We start from the raw sequence: 7,314 nt of genomic DNA, 5'->3' as shown, positions 1-7,314 counted from the left end.
AATGTGAACTCCAAACACACACACACACACACACACAAAAGACCACGCGTCCGTGACTGTGTATTAAAACCTAATTAGCTCCCTTGACACCTATATGACCTCTTGTGCTATAATAGCAAGTCCTTCTATTGATACGACTTTCACGGTCCTCTTTGGTACCGACACTGTTTCTATCACTACAGCTGTTACCAAACTTCTCGCCCCGAGTAACCCATTCAGAGCGCCCTCCCTTTTTACGTTACCTGTTGACAATACACCTCAAAGCGTGTCGCCGAAACATATTTGCATATTAATTTATAATTAAAATTCTGTCCTATTTTGCAGTGCAGGTCAATGACCTTCAAAGAAGTTCACTTTTTTAGTAAGGAGAAGTTTGTTCTCTATGACCAGTTGAGGACCTGACAGTAGGAGTGATAAGTAGGTGTATCACTTACAACTTATCTCTGAAGTGCTATGGAAATAGTCGTGAGCAAGTATATAGTGGGCAAATCAGCCAAGTATATAGCTTAGAGTAGGCTAATGGGCCAAGTATATAGTTTTGAGTGGGGCTAATTTGCCAAAGATATAGTTGTAGTGGGCAAACTGACCATGTATATACTTGGTGTGTACAAACTGGCCAAGTATATAGTATTGAATAGGCTAATTGGCCAAGTATATAGTTTTGAGTAGGTTAATTGGCCAAGCATATAGTTTTGAGTAGGCTAATTGGCCAAGTATATAGTTTTGAGTAGGCTAATTGGCCAAGTATATAGTTTTGAGTAGGCTAAATGGCCAAATATATACTTTGATATGGGCAAATTAACCAAGTATATAGTTTGTAGTTGGCAAATTGACCAAGTATATAGTTTGTAGTTGGCAAATTGACCAAGTATATAGTTTGAAGTTGGCAAATTGACCAAGTATATAGTTTGTAGTTGGCTAATTGACCAAGTATATAGTTTGTAGTTGGCTAATTAACCAAGTATATAGTTTGTAGTTGGCTAATTAACCAGGTATATAGTTTGTAGTTGGCTAATTAACCAAGTATATAGTTTGTAGTTGGCTAATTAACCAAGTATATAGTTTGTAGTTGGCTAATTAACCAAGTATATAGTTTGTAGTTGGCTAATTAACCAAGTATATAGTTTGTAGTTGGCTAATTAACCAAGTATATAGTTTGTAGTTGGCTAATTAACCAAGTATATAGTTTGTAGTTGGCTAATTGACCAAGTATATAGTTTGTAGTTGGCAAATTGACCAAGTGTATAGTTTGTAGTTGGCAAATTGACCAAGTATATAGTTTGTAGTTGGCAAATTGACCAAGTGTATAGTTTGTAGTTGGCAAATTGACCAAGTGTATAGTTTGTAGTTGACAAATTGACCAAGTTTATAGTTTGAAGTTGGCAAATTGACCAAGTATATAGTTTGAAGTTGGCTTATTAACCAAGTATATAGTTTGAAGTTGGCTAATTAACCAAGTATATAGTTTGAAGTTGGCTATTTAACCAAGTATATAGTTTGAAGTTGGCTAATTAACCAAGTATATAGTTTGTAGTTGGCTAATTAACCAAATATATAGTTTGTAGTTGGCCAATTGACCAAGTATATAGTTTGTAGTTGGCAAATTGGCCAAGTAGATAGCTAATGTGGCCAAATATCCCCAGTTTGTGTGGGCAGACGATATGATGCATCTGTCAACGAATCAATGTGAGCTCATCACGTGAGGTTTGACCTTTCAATTGCTTAGGTCATGCTCTAATATTGAGTAATTCTGATGACTAAATTCCGAAACTTTGCGTGTACACAGTCATACTGAATACCTTTTTGTTTATGGAGAGCTTTTTATGTTTCGACTGTGTGTGTTTGAGAGAGAGAGAGAGAGAAGAGAGAGAGAGAGAGAGAGAGAGAGCGAGAGAGGGGGGAGAGAAAGTATGCGACATCTGCAATTGATTGTAGTTAGCAATTTGGCGAACTGAGCAGTTTGATGCAACACTATTTATCAGCTGTGTGGTATGACAAATTATTTGTAGCAATAGACCCCCCATCAACCCCTCTCCTCTTCTCCCCTCTCCTTTTTCACTTCACACACACACACAATAACTTTTCCATCTGATCATCTGTACATCCAGAACCATCCATTAGCCTTCCAGGTTCTTTAAACCAATCTGCCAGCTAGAAAGAGCACAGGAAGGAATGACGTAATAACCTTTGAGTTGAAACACCTTTAACCTATACCATAATGCATTATCACAGCAGAAATGGGCCATATTTATAGAGTTATCTCCTTCGTCTGTAGGTGGCGTGGCAAGTTAATGGAAAATATTATTTTTGTGATGCAGAAATGAATCCTTTTTTTTAAAAAAAACTAACTTTATATATATATATATACATATATTACAAGAAAAGAATTATAAAATTAAAACTATACCCAAAAGATTTTATTTCAAAACGATTGGCTCAAAAAGATGTCTGTGAGGAATCTCTCCCCCCTCCCCCATTCGGATGATGCAATATTAATGTCGAAATTTGTTACAATGAAACTAAGTCCCTTGAACTATGTCCACTGAGGAATTTTCTGACGTGGCGGGTCTGTAGTGGCACTGTCGTTTGGTAGGTAACGACCGTCTTTTTACTTATGCTCAGGACTTCGAGGATATCGGTATTGTCGGTTGTCGCCACCCCACCGACTGCTGTCGCCAAAGTATGTATGTTTAATTAACTTTCAGAGTCACTTAATCTGCAAACCTAGGTTTTCTTATTTTACTGTTATTTTATTTATTTTCATCATTAACATTATTATAGAAACGTAAAGATTGGACGGCCATGTCACTTTGATCTTAAAGGCAGAGACAGCGAGATCTATATGTGTCAATGAGTTTATAGTATGTGTCATACAAATTTGACTTTGGGTAATGTTATATCAGTCAAATCTTAAAGGCAGGGGTGGACGTTGGTTAGCAATATGTTAGTGAGCTATGATAGTGGTAACATTTATGTTAGTGAGCTATGATAGTGGTAACATTTATGTTGGTGAGCTATGATAGTGGTAACATTTATGTTAGTGAGCTATGATAGTGGTAACATTTATCGGGAAATATGAAGTAGTTTATAATTAATTCGTAATTATAATAGTTGAAATTGTATACTTTTCTTTAGGGAATAAAGATCGAATATGTTGAAAAAGTACTACATTTACTATTTTTTTTCTAGCGTTGCTGTTCATGTCGAATGAGTTACCTTTCTTTCAGTCTTTCAATCATTACAAGAACGACCTAGAGTTGTCCTAGAGTAATCAAGTGCCCTGGGTTTAGTGTCAGACTCTGAAGTGGGTGCCCAAAATAGATTTCACTTGACTCGAGATGTGTCATCAAAATAAAATTATGTTGTTAGTGTCAGTACCTGTTAGCGGCACAATGTCAGTGGCGGTGTCGATCGATGTCCGTTTGGGAGGATGGGGGTGAGTATTAGTTTGATTGTGTGTGACAGTAATAGGCAATAATTATTACGTAGCCATTTTCTTGTGTAACAGAGGAGGCAGGACTGTGTCACTGAAGACGATAGCTTTGTCCCAAGCCTTGACATTTGACCCTCAAGGACAACAGAGAATTAAAAAACAAAACAAAATCAAGATGAGCCATCTGGGAGACTAGAAAAGAGGATTGGGGGGGGGGGTAGTGGAGTGCCAGGTATCGATGTTGTCCTAAGTCGTTAATAGAAATGGAAAATGGCTGTTTGAACGTGAAATATTAACGGAAAGAGTTGTAGAAATTGAAAAAGACAAATTTGAATAACAACAACAATAGTTTGAAGTAAAATCAAAATTTAAAAAACAAAATCCTCGTTTAAACTCTCGTATTCCTAATACTGTGATGACGTAACGAAACTGAAACTAAAACAAAGGAAAAAAAATGTTGAAACTCAAATATTTAAAAACTAGTTCGGAAAATAGGGGGCGCGGTGGCTGAGTGGTTAAGGCCTCCAAACCTGGGGTCCTAGGTTTGAATCTCGGCGAAGCATGGGTTTTTTAACTTCGGGATTTTTGGGCGCTCCTGAGTCCATCCAACTCTAATGGGTACCTGACTTTAGTTGTGTAAAGTAAAGGCGGTTGGTCGTTGTGCTGGCCACATGACACCCTGCTTATTAACCGTTGGCCATAGAAACAGATGACCTTAACATCATCTACCCCATAGATCGCAGGTCTGTAAGGGAACTTTACTTTTTTTTTATGAGTTCGAAAAATGAATGGAAAAAAAAAAAGGAAAGAAAATCTATTAAATTCAAAATCAAAGGCTGATCTAGTTTTCTGACTCTTACTTTGTCTCCATGTCTTTGACTCTGTTGTTAAGTTTTGCTCTTCCATTTTACTTTTATTTGTTTCCGTTTTACTTTTATTTGTTTTCATTTTATTTTACTTAACGAATTTTTTTTTAAAGTGGTCATTGAATTCGTTCATAACTAATGGGATTGTCAGAGAAGTCTTTCGTGTAGACATTTCTCTATGTGGTGAATACAAAACTACCAAACGTCAATTCAGAAGTTACGAGCTTAAACCCAACCCCACCCAAACTGGTATCCAAGACTTAACCGACCTCTGCTGTTGTAATACAAAGGCAGCTGATCATTGTGTTAGCAACACAACATCCTAGTATTCCCTTAGCTACAGAAATAAGCTTCTATTTTTGTCTGGCTCTCATTGAAATGTATTCCATACATATTGAATACACAATACAGATGTGTAGGATATCTGTAGAAACAGGGCATGAATATTCCTTTATTCGTTAACAAGACAGTTGCATGTGTTCGAATGCCTTGCCAACATTCGGTAGGTCAAAGAAGAAAGTTAATTTAGTCATATTTTGTTTTACATATTTTTGTCAAAAAGAAGCGTTGTGTATTTCTACTAATCAAATAAATCTTTTCTCTCGGTCGACTGTGTTTCTCTATTTGTTTCTCTGTGTGGTTACAAGTTGATAAGGGACAACCTGTTTATTAATAAGCCTCGTTCAGTCAACTTCATGCTTAGAGGTGTTGGTCATTTCAACGCGATTTCCTTAAGACCAACCAATGAGTTTTGACAGGCTCACGTCTGCTTACGGTTTCAGTTATTGAAAACGAAAAGAAAAAAAATTCAACCCAAACACTTCTCTCTCTTCCACTTTTTTAATACTTTATATTGCTCCACGTACACCCGATCTCACCCTCCCTGAGCCACTCCCTCCCCTCTTTTCATTCTGAAAGGTTATCGTCTGGGAATTAATAAAATACTAGAAAGAAAGGGAAAAGTAAAAAGGGACCCCATAAAATTCTCGCGGGAACTCCAAACCAGATTTTAATATAAACATGACGGGAAAGTAAACTAAGAAAGGGCCGACTACTCTGAACAAAAACACTTCTTTTTTTTTTAATTTTATTTAGGGCATAACAGTGGCTGGGCTTAAAATTGTAACATTAACCCGAAAGAAACGTTTTGATTGTGTGAAAAGAGAGAGAGAGAGAGAGATCATATGTGTGTCTGTAAAAGAGAAAAATATAAAAATTTATGAATAATTAATAATAGAAAGAGAGAGAGAGAGAGAGAGAAAAATACACACACACAGAAAAAGAGAGACACAGAGAGAGGGAGAGAGGCACATAGAAAGGAGAGATGGGGGGGGGGGAGAGATCCCTCCAATCCATTAATGTAAAGACATTAGCCTCTCACTTTCCATTTTCCCTTTTTGAACTCCAGACGCCATTACCATCTTCCATGGTGTCAAGACTGAAAGAGAGAGACTTGGGGATGAAATAAAAGAAAAAAGAAAAAAGAAAGCAATTGACTAGAACCGCCACTGGTCTTCGTAAAAGTCAAACTAGCATTTAAAACAAGAAGAAGAAATAAAAGAGGGAGAGAAAGAAAGACACGTCATTGGGTTCCATTCAATTACTTCCCGTCAGTGTCGGAGCCTCGTGAGCCAAAAATGTCACTTGGCTCCTCTATCTGGTCCATTTTTTGTGTTCTAGCAGTGTTCTTGACATGTGACCTCTGGACTAATTTTTTTTTTACTTTCGGTACTTCTAATTGTACTCCACACCCACAGTTTAAAAATAAAACAACAAGCGCCGCCACTGAGTCTGAAATGTTGCACAACCACAAATTAAAAAAAATTTGATCTGACCATCAATCGTCGCTTGGAAATTGTATATTTAAAATAAATGGAGGGGGTGGTGGGGGGAGTACAACAAAAGGTTTGAATGGTTGGAAACAAACAAATAAGTTATTTTGTTGTACTTGGGTGTGGTGGCCGAGTAGTAAAGTCTTGACTTCAGATCCGAGATGTCCGGGGTTCGATTTTCAGCAAAGACTGAAATTTTTAATTTCGGGATTTAAGCGGCACCTTTGAGTCCTTCCAATTCAAAAAGTTTGGGGAAAGTAAAGCTGTTGGTCGTTGTGCTGGCCACATGACACCTTCTTTAACAGTCAGAGATAGCAACAGATGACCTATAGATGGTTTTGTCCTTACATAAACTCATAAAATTTTAGATACTAGTTCTCTATAAGTAATTTAATACTGTCATTTAATCTTCTATTCATCTCGTCGCTCTTAAGATAAATAGTCAAACGAGGAAAAGCTATTATATTTCACATTTCTTTAAAAGATATTAAAAATGGATTTTCCCCCTATTATAGCAGAGGTATAGATTTAAAATGAATTAAATGGTAATGTCTGTCTTGATTCTATATCTACTGTTTTACAAACTCTCCACAATACAACACACACCGCCTCATTTTTTTTCTTTCTTCCAATTCAAAACCTTTTTTTTTTTCAGTCTATCCCCCAGTCTTACACCTAAAGGAATTTCAATCAGTAGTTTTCTCTTCAAGAATAACTGCCTGGGGTCGACGGACGGGCAGACGGGAGGTATTTGCCATTCACATCACGAAGGACCCTGAGTTTGAAAGAACAAAAAAAAAAAGCAATGTGTGTAAAAAAGGGGAGGAAGAGTTGGAAAAATAGTGTGGGGGGGGGGGGAGGCAGCTGGAGGTGACCATTAACCTTTTTGTTTATGTAGCGCGGACGTATGTCCGTCCCGGACAAGTCCACATTTATAGGGCCAGTTGTCCTCGTTCTTTATGGTATAGCTTTACCTGGAAGGTATGCTCTGGCAAAGAATTATTCCACCAGACATGAACAATGGCAGGGTTTTTACTTAAGAGTGAACTGTACTAATTGGAAAGGAAAACTTCGAGCTGTATGTATAGGTTATGGTTAGACTGTTTGACCTATTTATATAGGTTATGAGCTAGACTTCTAAGCTGTATATATAGGTTATGGTTAGACTTTTTAAATCTGTTTA

The 7,314-nt window shown here is 37.1% G+C and overlaps 1 protein-coding gene across 6 annotated transcripts in view; it reads right to left on the bottom strand.

Annotated features, from left to right (window-relative positions):
- The window catches only part of LOC106068856 (uncharacterized), a 108,353-nt gene that overhangs the window by 30,890 nt on the left and 70,149 nt on the right, over positions 1-7,314 (bottom strand). The gene's annotated exons all lie outside the window — the stretch shown is intronic.

Source organism: Biomphalaria glabrata, chromosome 7 (assembly GCF_947242115.1).
Source record: "Biomphalaria glabrata chromosome 7, xgBioGlab47.1, whole genome shotgun sequence".
NCBI classification, from domain to species: Eukaryota; Metazoa; Mollusca; class Gastropoda; family Planorbidae; genus Biomphalaria; species Biomphalaria glabrata.
Note: the sequence above shows the minus strand (reverse complement) of the source record. Positions and strands in the feature narration are given on the sequence as shown.